Source organism: Drosophila willistoni (genome assembly GCF_018902025.1).
Source record: "Drosophila willistoni isolate 14030-0811.24 chromosome XR unlocalized genomic scaffold, UCI_dwil_1.1 Seg41, whole genome shotgun sequence".
In the NCBI taxonomy this organism is placed as follows: domain Eukaryota; kingdom Metazoa; phylum Arthropoda; class Insecta; order Diptera; family Drosophilidae; genus Drosophila; species Drosophila willistoni.
Window position 1 is genome coordinate 1,392,922 of NW_025814058.1, and position 17,231 is coordinate 1,410,152.

At 32.4% G+C, this 17,231-nt stretch overlaps 1 protein-coding gene across 1 annotated transcript in view; it reads left to right on the forward strand.

The window, feature by feature from the left end:
* The first annotated feature begins 4,982 nt into the window (after positions 1 to 4,982).
* LOC6642969 overlaps positions 4,983 to 17,231 on the forward strand; it is a 60,526-nt gene continuing 48,277 nt past the window's right edge. The window contains exons 1-3 of the mRNA XM_047012244.1: positions 4,983 to 5,201; positions 5,642 to 5,676; positions 10,589 to 10,887. The gene's annotated coding sequence lies outside the window, so the exon portion shown is untranslated. The remainder of the gene's footprint in view (positions 5,202 to 5,641; positions 5,677 to 10,588; positions 10,888 to 17,231) is intronic.

The following is a 17,231-nucleotide window of genomic DNA, read 5'->3' on the forward strand; positions in this document are numbered from 1 at the left end:
CCTGATCACTTTATTCAGCTTCGAGACCCAACTAATCGTCGCTCTTCTATAGTTCACCTTACAAAAAACTGGTATAAGATATACTCCTAGCTGCTAGGATGTTAATATGGTAATTAGATTGATTAAAAGTGAGGTTAAATTATATCCCCCATTAGCTGCAGGATAGGATATCTCAAAGTCGGCAAGTCGACTTAATGTGCCGATATTTCACTTACAATCAGCATTTTGTTTACTGAATTCTAGGTTTTTTTTTTTACTGAAATTACATTCCGATTTATACGATAATTTGTAACCAAAAGACTTTGACATAAAGCAAGTAAAAATCCAATGACATACACACACACAAGGACATACACACACATATACGCACACATACACGAAGAGAAAATACCGTCCATTTTTCCACTAATTGAATAGAATAGAATCCAATGGCAAACTCAGCAATTTAGACAATCAATTTATTGTTGTGTAAGAATAAAATGACAATGTGTAAAATCAATGTAAAGACAAAAAAGAAAAAAAACTCCAAAAATTATTAACAAAAAATAAAAAGCGAGAAGAAACTCCTCAGCAATATCAAAATAAACATAAAAGAAAGATTTAAAAAATGATATATATATATATATATGTATATATATAGTGATGAAACCAAGAAACAGAAACACAAAATAATATAAAAAAGGCATTAAACAAGTTAAAGCTTATAACAAAATCATATAAAAAATAACATAAATTATATAATATTAATATATATATATATATATATATCTTATACAAAGAATGAAGAAAAACTACTGTAAAAAATACATCAAATGCAATAATATTGAAATTGAATTACTTTTTAGCATTAACATAATTTATCAGTCATTCACAACAACAAAAAATATATTCAAATATTGAAAAGCATTCAAAATTAAGCTCACCGAAATCGACATGGCATCTACATCTAAATATATATATATATATATTTATTTATTATATCATATACACATACCAGCATACAATACATACACATCTATATATATATATATTGTATCTTTACTTGATCAAGTCAACATATTCTATATGCATTTACTTTCATATACAAATCGAGAAAAGACATACATACCCATCAAAGATTTATACATATATCTATCTATCTATCTATACCTATATACATATACAAACTTAATGATTGGCATACACAAAAATTACAAATTCAGAGATACATAACATGGATATAACTTCGGTGTACCGATGTATTTATATACCTTTGCAGTTATTCGATTCAAAATTTGAGTCATGATTTGCATTCGACTTGAATTTGAAAACTCCTTTGCATTGCCTCTATTAATTAGTTTGAAAAGTTTAATTGGATTTCGTTAGATTGCTAAAACTATCACCAATACTTTATATTCGTCTCCAGTTATTAATGGTTATCGTGTCTTAGCTGCGTAACATATTTCTTGAATGACTTATGGATTGACAATTGAAAGCCTTTGGTCTAACTGACGACTTTCTATTATAGTTACTTAGACGCATAGATACACAGGGCCAGGACTTAATGATTGGTCTGTAATATGGGGGTTTAGATTGCAGATTTATAGCCATTAACAATTCTCTGCAAGGGTATACAAATGTTTACTCAACTATATACATACAACTGATCAATGACTCACTTAAACATTCTCATTACAAATTGTTAATTTTTGTATTATATGAAGAAAGAAAAAACTAACAACCAACGGAAAACAAAAAAAAACTAAATCAAATATGTAAAAATAGAAATATAAAATCATATTTTTTTGAAAAGAACATAAAATGAAATACTAAAATAAAAAAAAAAAAAACAAAGCAAAGAACAAACAAAGAATGAAAAGAAAGCATTATAAATGAAACAAGCTCTGCAATTGCTTTATTATATAAGATAACAAACAAACAAAAAAAAAAAAAACAACATATAATTAATACTCTAAATGCTGCATTATGCCACGCCTACCTAACTTTTTACCTTCAACTGAAAGCCTAAACAACTAAAACTATACTAGATTGAGCAATATGATTGAGAGCGTTTTTTGTCGTCGCAACATAATCAACCACCTACCTACCTAAACTGCTTCACCAAAAAAAAAAAATAAAAAAATAAAAAAAAACGAACTAAAAAATTATAAATGGATTGGAAATTGCAAAATCAGAAGGAAATGAACCCCAAAAGAAAATTGAGAGGAAATTGAGATGTGAAAAGAAAGAAATTCGATAAATTTGAGAGCCAAAACAAAAAAAAAAAACGATAATTTGATATGCAACTTATACATATTTCTATATAGTACTATATATACACCCAAAAACAAAAAAACACAAGAACAAAAAGCAAAATATAAAAAAAAAAAATGAAGCAAACGCTTGACTTAAAACCCAAAAAGAAAAACCAAAATTTACATTTATGATTAATGCATAATTAAAAAATATATATATATATATGAATAATAAAAATTTAGCATGTAATGTTGTGTATTGTATTTGATGCTTCTTCATCTGTTTAAGTTGGGCTTGTTTTTTTTTTTTTTGACTTGCCTTTAATTATAAGTTAGATGAACAAAAAGTAACGATGAGGAAATGAAATGAAATGAAATGTATGTGTGTGTGTGTGTGTGTGTGTGCATTGTGCGCTTTTTTTTTGTATTTTGTATCTAAGTTAATTAATTGTAATTCGTAATTTATTTTTAAGCTTTGAGAATGATGTGTAGATGGATGGATCTGTGAGCACGTTACGGGGGGTGAGACATAAGGGAAGGCTTACCAAAAATAAGTATAAAATAAATAATAATTAAAGCAAAAAACCAACAAACATAACAAAATGAAACCAAAACCAAAAACAAAAACAAAATGAAGTGCATCTGTTATTAGGTTAAAGGAATTATTGATATTGTTTGCGAAAAGAAATAAGAAAAAAACAAAAATGTGTGAAATATATATACAACTATATATATATACATAAATATATATAAATATGTATATATATGTATATGTTCTATATATATATATACATATAAAAAGTAAAAACTAAAACTACAATTTAGCATAAAAGAAAAATCAGAAAAAAGAGTAAAAACATAAAACAGCAACATTCAAACAACAAAACGTGAACAGCAACAAAAATTGTAACTGCAATTTAAAATAAAATAAATATTTCAAATAATTAAAAACAAAAAGACTTTTGACTCTATATTAATACTACAAAAACAAATATTAAAGAAACTAACTTTTATATTCAATGTTATCATATTGGTTAATTTCATGGAGATACTTCAATTTTCCCACCTATGTTTCTTCTAGAACTATACGATATAGAGGTCCGATCCCGATGATTGTCATACTTTATCTTTCCCCGGGTTATAAGAAGCTCAACTGCTAAGTTTCATCCCAATATCTGAGTAAAACGCATACGCACCGACGGACAGACGGCTTCTCATGCTGAAGAATATATAAACTTTATGGAGTCGTCCTTCTATGCATTACAAACATCTGACCAATTTTATGCTACCCTCTGCAAGAGTATAAAAACCGAAGCGCTTAAATATCAGTGATTTATTAACCAGATTGATTAACATCGATTGACATTATCAGATCCTGAAAAGTATTTTCCTGGACTTTTCAGGATCTAATAATGTCAATGTCAACTGCTATAAAAGATCTTCAATCAATTTAAAATATATCTCAAGTTCTTTTAGGGACCAGAATAAAAGTGGTGTCAGAAAACTTCTGTAATGAAAGCCTAAAGTTGTTTGCGGGTTTCAGATTTCAGAGACTTTTTAGACCCCTTCCAAATTTTTTTTGTATTTGTAAGGGACATCCTAACGTACTTACTATCCTTCATATAAAGGTTAGATAGTTAACTTTTAGATGAGAAAAGTGAGAGTCAATATGATTGTGAAACTCTGTTAGCCAGTTATAATTATTATTCGAGAGTAAGTTTTACCATCACAGCATCCTTGTTTCTACCTCTTTACAGCTGATCCTTTTTAATGAATCTGAGCCTATGCAAACGAAATGCTGTTGGGTTTTGAAGGAATGAAAGCTCGCTTTGGGATCAACAATTATATTCGGGTCCTAGATGGTGCCAGAGAGAGCCTTTAACAGTATCCTTTGAATTTGGCACTAATCCAGATGGCGCCAAAAGTTATTGCTTTTACAGCTTTTTTTGTGGCTCGTTTATTCAAATTTTGGTGGTGTTTTACATTGCAGTTTTACTTGAAAACATTTTGGTTTTTCAATTTGATATTGGTAGATTGTTCTTCAATTGGATAATATTGTTTTTGAAATGCGAAAAAAACAAATCCGTTTTGAGTTAAAGAATTAAAAAACTTTAACAAGTTTTTGAGATTCTTGCTGTCGGCAATAGTTTTGCAAGTCAGCCGTAGCAATCCACTTATATTTAATCAATTGCGATTTTATTATTTGAGACATTCAAAGGAAAGATAAGAGAAATAAGTTCTTTACAAGTACTTATAAACATGACATCTTTAATATTTGAATTGAATTTAATATTTTTTTCAGATGTTTTGTTATTTACTCTTCCGATGGGATTAACCCGAAATTCGGGGTTCTAGTGCTTCGGGTTATCAACAAAAACAGCTGATTTCCACATAAACATATAGCGAATGAATGTGAGAAACTGAGGGGTAACTCACTCAGCTGTTCTCAGCTTTCTTGGGGGGTAAAAGCTTTTACACTCTTACACATGTAAAAGCTTTTGTGGCTTGCGCCGAACCATTTGGAGGACCTCGCATCCACTCGCAACATTAGCTTTTTGGGTCTTCGGGTGCTTCCGACAAAAGCTCTCTACGGTTTAATATGCAGGCAGAATGTCGGTGAGGAAAAGCAATCGGCGCACCAGAGTACTTTTTGTCGTAGTATTTTGTTGAATGTTGTTGTTGTTTTTTTTTTCTTTTTTGTCTCCGTCTCCGAAAAACAAGTGCATGAAAAGCGGAAAAACTTGGTCATTTCAGTTTGTTCAGTTCAGTTCGGGTCGGGCTTGCAATTCAACAACACATAGCGCAAAAAGCGGAGAGAAATATTATATTCATTCTAACTAAATATATGTAGAAGAAGAAACTAAAGGAACACACGGAGACAGAGAGACAGAACGATAGCGAGAGCGAGCGAAGCGTAGAGTAGTAGTAACTTCCAACTACTTACTCACTATATAGAATAAGAAGAGAGTAAGAAAGCCAACAAACAAAACTAATAATATCGTAATCAAGTCGAATCGAATTTAAACGAATCAAATACAAAATGACACCTGAAAACCAAAAAAAAAAAAAAAAGAAAAGGAAATCCACAAACAAACAAAAACAAAAAAAAAAAACCGAATCTCGGACAAACAAATAATATGCACAAAATAATTGGAATTCGAATACATGAGAAAAATGCAACAATGTGCACAAAATTTCAATGGGGCAACGAATTTTGAATTTGAATTTTTAACGTGCAACTTTACAATCGTCGTTGTTACTCTATATATTATATTTATATATACAATATATATATGTATATATATATATTCAAATATGTATATATATATATATATCATATCTATAATATATATAATATAATATTATATATATAAATATTTTTTTTTACATTTTTTTTTGCTGTTTAGTTCGAAGAACTTCATGCAGTTGCAGACTGCAGTGAGTGAGTTATGTAAAAGCTATGGATACGACTTAGTACAGAGCGAAAGAGAAGGAGAAAGAGTCAGAGAGAGGGAGAGAGAAAGAGAGAGAGAGAGTAAAGAAGAAAGAGAAAGTGTCGGTGTGTGACTCTGTGTATGACTCTCTATATGTGGCTTTATTTGAGTGTTGTTTATGTGTGCAAGAAAAAGAACAATACCAAAAATAAGAAACAAATATTATCAAAATTAAGTGACTTCAAAAATAACATTGGTAAAACATCGAACATTAAAAATGTATTTATCAGACTCAATTATAATAAAAGGCAAAGTTTTTGTCAATTAAATGGTATCCCATATTAAAAGATTTCAAATTCAGACAAATATTTGAGCATTTCGAAATCATAAAATATACAAGAGTTCGGTATTGACCAATTAACCTACATATATTTCTCTTTTGACTTTCAATTGAATTTAGATTGGAAAATATGTTGAAAGTTTCGTCGGGTCAGAGTTTTACATTTATCCCTGTCAGTTGGATCAGTTGCTGATCAAATGTTGGAAGCAAATAAAGAAAAGAAAATCCAACAATTAACTAGGCAATCCGATCAAGTCTTTGGTTTTCTAGAAGTCATCAAGCAATTTCAATCATTAGCCAGAATGGTTAAAATGAATCAGATATCAATAAGATACGAAAACTAAAATAGAGAATCGGCAAAACAGCCGAGCAGCCAAGTAGCCAATCTCTTTAGACAAGTGTCTGTTGGGTTAAGTGAGGGAGAACACCCTCGGAATCCTCATCTCCAACCACATCCCCATTCCCGTCCTCATCGCCATTCCCTCTGCTATGCGGGTACATGCTCTGAGCAATTTACCATTTGCTTTTAGCGGTCTCCGTCGGACTATTTTTAGTTGCACATTTTCTTGTTTGTTGCTGTTGTTTTTGGTTTTCTTGTTGTTGTTTTTTTTTGCTTAATATTAGTGTCAAGGTGCAGGCAAAATGCAAGCCAAGAACTAGGCAGAGGTAGACGTATGTAGATACTTGTCACATCGAAAAGAAAAAAAAAAAACACAAAAAAAAAACCAAAGAAACAAGAAAAAATAAAAATGAAATTGAATTTATATCTTAAGGTTGTTTAGTTTGGTCTAGGCCTGGCCAATGACAATTAGCCAAAGGTTGTTTTTTTTGTTTTTTGTTTTTTTTTTTGGAGTAGAATTGGGTGTAGGAGTGAGCCTAAGAACCAAGGGTAGGTAGGGTCGTGGTCGTCAGCCAGTCAGTCAGTCAGTCAGTCAAAAGTAAATCGCGTTACCGCACACATGGCAAGGATACGCAGGCTCAACTTACAAGTTAGCGACCCACATTTACTTAAATTACAAACTACACGCAAAGTCACAGAAAAACTAGAAACTAGGCGGCGGGAGCTCCACCACCACCACCACCACCACCAACAACAACAACAACAAAAGGAAAAGCTTTTTAGGCGCCCCAGTCAATCATTAGAGAATTATGAGTCACCCTGTGTGACCTATTGCGTGCGGCCCTACTGGGAGTGGAGTTGTCTCAAACCACTCACAGTTCTTCCCATTCTCAAGAAGGGAGATATCAAGCCTTCGCCGCTGACGCTGTCGGTGCCGCTGCCGACGCAGTTTCAACTTGACGACATGTTGCATAGAGAACCATTTGTATAACGATAATAGAAAAGAGTGAATATTTCAAATTCTTACAAATAAATTCCTATCTATTTGGCCAAGTAATAAAAGTTGTTAGATAGCCAAAAGAAATACTACTACATAACGCTCCCTACATTCATTTATAGTTACGTTTACATTTACAAGAAATTAAATTAAATTTAGTTTTACTTTTCTGGTTTTTTTTTTTCGCGTCTCTTCCTTAATTCGACAAAGACACCATTTGCTGCCTGTCTTCTTCTCCTTGTCTTCACTTTATTGGACTCATCCTTCGTTCGGCTTTGCTCTATTCAATTTTTGACACACAAATTTAGTGTCTATTTGTTGTTCTTTTTTGTCGGTTTCGGCTTTTCCCCGTGTTTTTGCTTTGCTCTGCTATTTCGCATTTTTTTGCACTTCTTCTTCTTCTATGGCTACATTCCATCTTCTTGTTCTTTGCATTTCAAGAGCGTGAGAAAATTGTTTTCAGTGTGCGAGCATTTACATTGTTTGCCTGCATTTTGTTGCCAGGGCAAGTTTCGTTGAATTTTTAATTCTTGTACGTATATACCGAGTATGATTAGAATTTTCTGAAAGGGTATACTAGCATTTTATTAGATGCCTTTGTTTTTGTTGTAAGATTGATCCTGAAACGGCTAATTTGCAAAGTCGAAATCTAGACAGATTTGTCTCAAAACTTTATGAGCTGTCCGAACTTAAGGACTTTCATAGATGATTTATACTTTATAGTTAAATCTTTAATCCATACGTTTAATATTTACAAATTAAAAGCTTCAATTTACACTGCTTGAACATATTTTAAGACATTTGGCTTAAATAAACAATTGTCATGACGGAAATTAAAAATTACACAGCAGTTAGATTATTTAGATATTATCTCTACGGTATCTCCAAGTCTATGCATCATTCGAAATTAATGAACTGCAAATGCATCCCATAAATTTGTCCAAAATAGCTGTTTTCTCATCTTGTTTTTGTTTTATTTATTTACTTTTGCTGTTCTAGTTCATTTTGTTTCTCTTATGCACCTTGTTAATTGATTTTAATTTTGATTTTAGTTTTGGGTTCCCATTGCAAAGGCAGTAATCCAATATATAAATGAATATATACATATGTATGTAGGTACATATATATGTACATATGCACATATGTATCTATTTAGAATTATAATGTATAAAAACAAAAATAGTTCATTGAGGCAGCTTTTTGAGTTTTTGTCTTTCTCTACGTTTCTGTAAATACATATGTACGAAATTAAATAAGCCAAAAGCAAATGATTTATTAATGAAATAGTGGCAAAGCTTATTAGCTGCAAAAAAACAAGTAATATGCGAATAATTATTTCGATAAATTGAAAAACATCTATAAGTAAAATGAAAATAAGCGTTTAAGTTCAAAAAGTAAATGAATTATTCATATAGTGATCAAATTTAGTTATTAATCTAGAGTAGTAATATTATTTGTAATTTAACTCTTTTAAAGTCCTTTTAAATTTCAAATTTAACTATTGTCTTTTATGTATTTGTCCTATATTGGAGTATGAATATTGCTTTGATCATCTTAATTTCAATGAAATTAGCTCATTTTCGGCACTTCTACTGCCTGCATTTGTTAACTTGCCCTCATGCTGTAGTAGTTCTTTGATAAATATTAGAATAATGCGATATCCTACTTTAACGCACAAACTTTTAAGTTGTGAAACTGACTCTCCCTATCCTTTAAAGCACTCTACTACTTAATATGCCGTGCATGAACCTTTTCAAGTCTTTTGCTTTCTATCTAAATTGATTGATTGAATTGATCAAAGTTCTTTCATTATTCTAGATGACAAAGAAAAATGCATTGAAGTAAGAGATCTGTCAAATTAAAGTTAATTGAATATTTCAGTGCCTTAAGATAATGTAAATGATCTTATAAAATCAGTTGTGTTAACTTAGTCTAAATACGTTTTTAGGAGTTGGAGTGCTATAAATATAACATTTCTCTCAAATAATGTTTATAAATTCAGCTATAAATATTGAACGATATGATATGGCTGCTTTTAAACTAAAGAATCAGAAAAACCGCCAAACCATTTAAACCAGGCTTACTGCTTTTTTCCATTTCCTTAATAGATCAAAGTCAAAATAACTGACCATAAATAGTAAGAACTTTAAATATATTCAAATAGAAATAAACGTACTTAAACTAAGGAAAGCTTTTCAACGATGGCGTCTCGACTTTCAAATAGAATTTGAATTATATATATGCACGCCTTTTAGGACAGAAACTGGACACTTTGCTTTAGCATTTCGACAACTTTCATTCAAGTTACTTTAAAGTTTAAACCATATTTTAAGTTGGAGTAATTTTTTTGTGAAATATTTTGAACGTTATCATCGCAGTTGCCACTTCCCCACTTTTATAAGTTTTACTACCGTTCCGTTTTTATAAGTAAACATATTTTCTCCTCTCTCGCACATATTTCTTGGCCAAATTGCTTGCCACTTACATAAGCTGGCAGCCATTATTTAGAAAGAAACTTTAGTCCAAAAAGTGGCGCCAAATGATCATCAAACTGCCAGCAACCTCTGTTTTCCCATTTGTCCCCCTTCCGTCGTTTACCATCGCACCTACTTAGAGGGGAAATTCAAAAGAAGAAATACAGACAGAAGAACAACAAATGAAAAAGAAAGAAAAACCATAAAAATAAAAAGACAAAAACAAAATGAAACAAAAAAAGCAAACAAACAAACAAAGAACAACAAAAAAGAAAACACAAACACACACACACACACACAAGTAAAAGGCAGAAGGAATGAAAGAAGAAACGAAAGAAACATAAAATAAAAACAAATCACATGACGAAACATAAAACGTCAAAAGTTGGTCGAATGAAATAAAAAATGAAAAGCGAAAGAAAAAAAAAAAACACAACAGAAGCAACAACAAGCAAATATAACAAAAAGCGTGCCCCGTGTCGCGCCTCAAGCGGCAGGGGTTCAGCCACGCCCCAACGCCCCAGTTAGTGGTGTTTTTGTTGTTGGCCACAACAACAACAACAATAATAAAAAGTAAAAATGAAAGAAAAAAAAACCGACAAAAAAAAGAACGTGTGCGACACGTCTCGCGTTTCATCCTGCTGTGCGTGTCCTTGCTACTTTTGGTTAAAACCAACTCTCTACCTCTCACTCACTCATTCGCTCTCTCTCTCTCTCTCTCTTTCTCTCGCCCTCTTGCTTTCTCTGTATGTGAACCTTTCTCTTTTAGCTAGCGGCAATTGCACACATAAGTTGCAACAAGCTGAAGTAACATAAAACATAGTAAAAACATTCTTAGGCGTTGCCAGATTGTCAACAATAGCCCAAAGGGCCTCCCGAAATATTCAGATCTACGGTTCGTTTCGTGTCGCCAGGTGGCGCCAGGTCATGCAACCAGGGCCAATCCAGTGAAAAAGTGAGAAATAAAACACAGACACACATACACACACACACACACACACTCCTAAACACACAATACAAACCAACAAGTTCGTGCCACAAACTACTGGAAATCCTGTCACTAATTAGGTAAGTCATAAGCCTAAGGTCCTCGTATGTGCCACGTATACAGAACCAAATACACATATACACGTCTACATGTATACTGTGTCCATGTGTGCATTGTACTTGAAACATATTTATTTCATTTGTGGGGCTGTTGTATAATTGTGGCAATTTAGCGAAAGTGAAAAAATGAAATAAAACTATAATTATATACACACAAGAATTGCAAAGATACATATGTATTTGTGTTTTAAAGCAAATTGGTAACACTTACATAGGGCTTTTAGCCAAATATATAGTTATTTTAATATATATTCTCTGGATTTGTTTATATACAAAATATCTACATACATATCATACCCATTTCAATTAGTTCATTTATCAATTAGTGTCTTAATATTCGCATACAACTTCAAATATGTATAGTCTACTTTTTGGGGCCACATTAAAACCAAACATTCCCATACCCTGTTTAAGCTTCTTTCGGTCGAATGTCCTAGACCAGAAGTACAGTTTGTTACGTGACGTGACGTGTGACGTTCAATTCTCTTAGTTAATAAATTTATCTTTGGATAGCTTTAAAGATTATTAAACATTTGGAAATTCACATAAGTAGATCATATTCTTCCAATTGGGTCAAAAATTGGATCATAGTTATTAAATATGACATTTTGAAGATCGGCAAGAGAAAGCATTAAAAATTAGGCTATAATCTCATTGTTAAAAAACCAAGTGCTAATTTAAGCATGTTTATTCCTTTTTTGTATTAAGCTAACTTCTTTTTAGTTTAGCTCGACTTGTACAAATTGTTTGATGAATTCAATGATGGAAAAGATTTATTTAGAGGCTTTGGCAGAGCTTCATTTATTTGGTAGAGGGTATTCTTCAAACTGGCAACTTAAAGCAGAAAACATTCTCTACAATTTTCCACCATAACATTTGCAATGGCAATCGTTCGTTTTTTTTTATATTTTATTTTGGAAAAGTTGTCAGCAGCTAATCAATGATGCATTTGCCATACTCAATTCAATTCGATTTCTCTTCATTTTGTAAACCGCGCGTTGCGCTAAATTGAATTTCCCAGGTAAATTGCGGATAGCAGCAAAAGATAGACGGTCGATTTGTGTGGGCTGGGATATTGTATAGGGTTATGGCTATGAGAAATTGATAGAAGTAAAGCGGCAAACATACCTACACGCACACATACATACATATATAGGTAAAATGACGTTGCCAATGTTTGGCTTTCATTTCAACTCTTTGCATTATGAAGCCATGATAAATTGTATTCCATGATGGGCGGATGGCCTGCCATAGATTTTTTCTTTCATTCTTTTTTTGCCCCTGCCAAATAGGGTATATTAATTTTGGTCAGAAGTGTGGAACGTATAGAAGTGAGATGCTTATGGTAAACTATAAAAATTTAATTATATTCTTGATCAGCACGACGAGACGAGTTCATATAACCATGTCCGTTAATCGGTTTTTTTGGTTCAACTTCTCCTAGTTTTATAAACTGCATTGTGTACCTTGGATTCTAGCAAACTTGATTAAATATGATATAAGATCATGCTATATAAATGCCGTAACGCATCAGTTTGTGGGCCGTTCTTTGGAGAAAGATCGACTCTTTGGAAAAGATGTTATTCTATTTTGACTCGTTTCGGTAAAGAATGAGTAATAGGAAAACTTCCAAGAGTGTACAAACTTCGGTAAGGCTTAAGTTTGCACCGGATCTCTGTTTTTTTTTTATTCTCTCATCGTTTAGTTTGTTTTTTGATTGATTGATTGAACCAGCAGATACATAGATATATTACAATATGAGATTAAAAGAAAATTGAACAATGGGTACATATGAGAGGAGAGAAAAATCTATGTTTATAATTTAAGTAAAATTTGGTATATACTTTTACAATATTCGCATTTATTAGCAGGAATATTTTATTATTACAAATATCTGACCCATAACTAGAGGCGTATAGATAGAGATACCTACCTGAATATAAAATATAATATTTTCAACACAACACAAAATATTATAAAAATAAAAACACAAAACAAAAACAACAACATACAGCAAAAATAATCGAAACATCAACTGTAACTACACAAAACGAAAATGGCCAATGGATGTACAAAATATACTACATACTATAGAGAAAGAGAGAGAGAGAGAGAGAGAGAGCGAGACAAAGAAAGAGAGAGAGAGAAAGATCGAGCTGTGGGTTAACAAAACAGATGCTCTGGGATTAAGCGTACAAACTGGAATGACCTCAGGGCAAAAGGCAACAAAATAGACCAGAAAGAAAAGTGAACGAAAAACTGCAGCTAACTTGGACTCAAATGTATCCCAGCCAGAGGCTAGCTCAATTTTTGGCCGATTTTTCCTCCTTTTTTTCCTTTTTTCTCTTGCTTTAGCTTTGTTGTCATAAGTAAAGCGAAATAAAAGGAAAGCAGGAAAAGTGCACTTGTGGTCTTCCCCCTAAGATATATGTATGGGTATGGGTATGGGTGTGAGTTAGTGGTGTAGTGGTCTCTGTGTATGTGTGTGTGTGCACTCAATTTAGCCATTTCTTGCCATTTCGGCGCTTTTTCTCTTTGCTTGCTACTGCTTCTGTTGCTGCCTCTAAGAAATTTAATCTATTTTGAAAAGTTTTCTATTGGCGCTAAGGGAAATGTGGTTGAGTTTCGTTGCCCTACCTGTCTCTATCTAAATATATATGTGTATGTGTGTGTGTGGGTATATGTACAGGTTGGTTTTTCGTCCGGCGACACTAACTAATTAAGTCATGAGATAAAATGTCTACCAAAGTTCACTACGAATTGAAAGTGACGGCAGGTAATGTTGTTTTACAAAACATTTCCAAAAAGGGCCAAATTTTTCTTGCCATCAAAACATTACGTATACGCCATGTAATCTTGTTTCCATTTACTAGAAAGTTAATTTCTTTACATTTTTAAAGTGATCTGGCCAAATAAATAGACAATAACTTTAAATTATGTAAACTTTTGTAAATATTTATTTTATGTTTATACGAATATTAGTTACTTGCATGCTTTTATAGCAACGTTATCTTACAAATTAATGTGGCAATTTGTCTATAGTTACGACAATCATCAGTTTGGATTAACTTCAACTAAAAAAATTTTTACCGAATAAAAAATTTAAATTGGATTTTATTAGGTTATCTCTACAGTAGGAAATGGCAAAAAGTTATGGCTTATATGAACCATCATGTTATGTTGTTTCTAAGGCGGACAAGAATTCACAGAAGTTATTATTTTCAATAAGTGTTACTTAATGTCAATAAGGAAATTTTCAAATTTCTAGAGTGGGCCATTTGTACCAGCATTGTGTATACGCACCGTGTACATAGTTATCACACACACAAATTGCCAATTTATTTGCCACTGAGTGTAATGATCATTATTTAATTTTTTCAGATTTAGGTCAAATAATTGAACTTCAAAGAAAACATTACGTATACGCACCTTGGACTTATAAGAATGAGCTTAGTGTCCATATCGTTTGCCACTTATTTTAATGATCATTATTAGATTACTGTTATAGATATACCTAAACATATATATATATCTATACATATATCCCCAATCAATGTCAGCTGTTGTCATTGTTAGCACTTTTTTCTCTAGGTTTTGGTTTTTTCTTGCTGGCTTATATAAACCTCTCAAGCGCAGACAAAAGCCTGCCAAATAGCACACAAAATGTGCGCCAATTTAGTTGTCGTTTAATTTGATGGCACAGACAATTTGGCAGGCAAAAGACAGGCGCGGATTAGAACAACAAAGAGGGAAAATTGAAGAGCAAGAGCGGCAGCAGTATGTACGATGCGGAATCGGATGGCGGTGGCGATGGCGGTACTGACTGTGACGGTAACGGTAGAGGGCACGAGCTTCATGAATGAATGCGCAGCAAAAGGCGCTGAGCCAAGCAGCTAAACAGCAAATACTATATCGAACCATGAAGGAAAAATAAAAGTGACCAGCGAAAATAAAAATGCAAAATGTAAGAAACACAAAGGTCAAGTCCGGGATAGAAAACCAAGAAAAGCAACGATGAAAAATCTACGAGTAAATGTAGAAAAAAAATACGGCCTGAAATGCCAATTCGGCATACCCTTAAGGATGTCTTTATTATAAATAGTTAGCTAAATTGGCTAAAGTAGTAAGTGGGAAACAATATTTGAGAAATTTCTATGTCGACACACAAACGAGAATTCAAATCTGCTTACTAACATATATTCAAATTCTCTCTGGAATGTGATTGACTACTGGAGTAAATAGCAGTTAAAGTCCATGTAGAGACATCTTGGGACATTTTTGGGTAAATTGTCCTTGTCAATCTCAATAATGATTAGGAATCCTTAAGGTAAAAAGTAATTTGCTCAATTCAGACTTGCTCAAATCTCTGACAAAGTTAATATATACGTTTCTTTTTAAAGAGTATGCCGAAAAGCCATGCGTGTCATTCGCATAAATATATATATATAGAAAAAGAGAGAGAAGGAATGTGGGAGCGAGATGGCAAGTGTTAGAGAATGGGATAGATAGATATAGATAGACGGTCACTCACATGCTGAAATGTTCACAAATAATGCAGACCATTACATTAATGACTGCGGCAAAAAGTCTACAAAAAGCACCCAAAAAAAAAAAAAAAAAACACCACACCATGTCCAAAGAAGGAAGGAAAAAAAAATCGAAACATTATGAGGTCATTTTAATTATTTACGTCTATGTATATGTATTTGGGTGTGTATGAATGTGTGTGTGTGTGTGTGTGGCTAGCCTAGAAGCAGGCTCTACATTTGTATCCCAAACTTTATTATTTCTTATTTTTTCATTTTGGCTGCAAGTCAAGGTTAACATGGCTATATGATAACAAGAGAAGGACAAGACAGGAGCATACGAAAAAACAAAAAAAAGAACGAAAAAACAGAAAAGGAAATATGCTAGAAGGTAAAGGCTGGACAGGATAAAGAGAACTGAAGGATTCTGTTTGCTGAAAAGCTTTAAGACTGACCCAATTCTCTTCTATGTATGTATATGAAAACTTATTGAAATGTGGCTTTGGCTTCCTTCAATTGTGCGTGCTTGGAAATTTTGATTTACAGTGAAATGAAAATTTATCTACCAACCACCAGCCAACTCAGCCAACCCAGCCTGTCAGCTATTTGGCATCACTACATCATATTGAGCGCCCACTTAAATGCACTCATTGTCTTATCTTTTGAGAAAATAAAAGAAGAGAATAAGAGAATATAATATATATTTCTTAGCCAATTGCCATAAGATTCTAAAACAGCAAAACCCACATTGATGAAAATTTATGACTTTCATGTGGGTGAATATTATGTGGTGGTTGTTCTTTTCTCTTTTTGTTTTATTTTTTTTTTGTTGGCACGAATTCTATAATCAAACAATTTGTATCCCTAACATCGAATACATACAACAAAGACAGACAACATAAAGAAGAAAAAAAAAAAAAAAATACAAGAAATAAAAATAAATAAAATATAATAAAAAAAAATAGAATATAATTTACATCTTAGAACCAAGGACCGACTATGAAATATCCTTTTGCAAAAGTTCGACCATGATGCTTTAAAAGACGTTTATAAATTTATGAGAGGAGATGAGTCATGTTTGTATATATATGTTAGACGTATTAGCCGGAAACTAAACTAAACTGTTCAAAGATGAGCTTCAACAGAAGTTCTTCAAACTTGAAGCACCCGAAGCGAAATGGTTGTCTCTTTCTTCGGGAGAATGGATCACTGATCCGTAGAAGATGACTCAAAAGGAATGGAAAAACTGTTAAGAACAATGGTTTGAAAGAATAGAAAAGTATATTGATTTTCGGAGGAGAGTTTTGGGAATACAATAAAGCTATTTTTATATTCAAATTATCCCGTATTATTATTAGCAGCCTAATACCTATTCCAAGTTGTTGTGTATATGTATATCCAGACTATGAGTTAATTAGTGTTAAATACTCCTTTAGTAATGGCGATCTCACAAATGTACATCAATAGGAAAAAATACAAATTAGGGAAAGAAAATTGCTTTGCGATTTTCCTCGTCGTTTCGTTTTGTTTATCGCTTTTCAACTGGATGTTAATTGATCAGCCGAATGTGCTCTTTCACTCTTTAAGATTATAGGGTATGGCAATTCCTGGCCCAGGCATTTAACATTTCTTTTGTGTGTCTCAACTTGAATTGACTGTGACATTGGCCAATTTGTTGACAAAACTGAACAGAACACAACACAACACAAGCAAAACATACATTTTTGTGCAAATTTTTGCTGCGTACAAAACAAACAAATAAAATGAACAAGAAAAAAA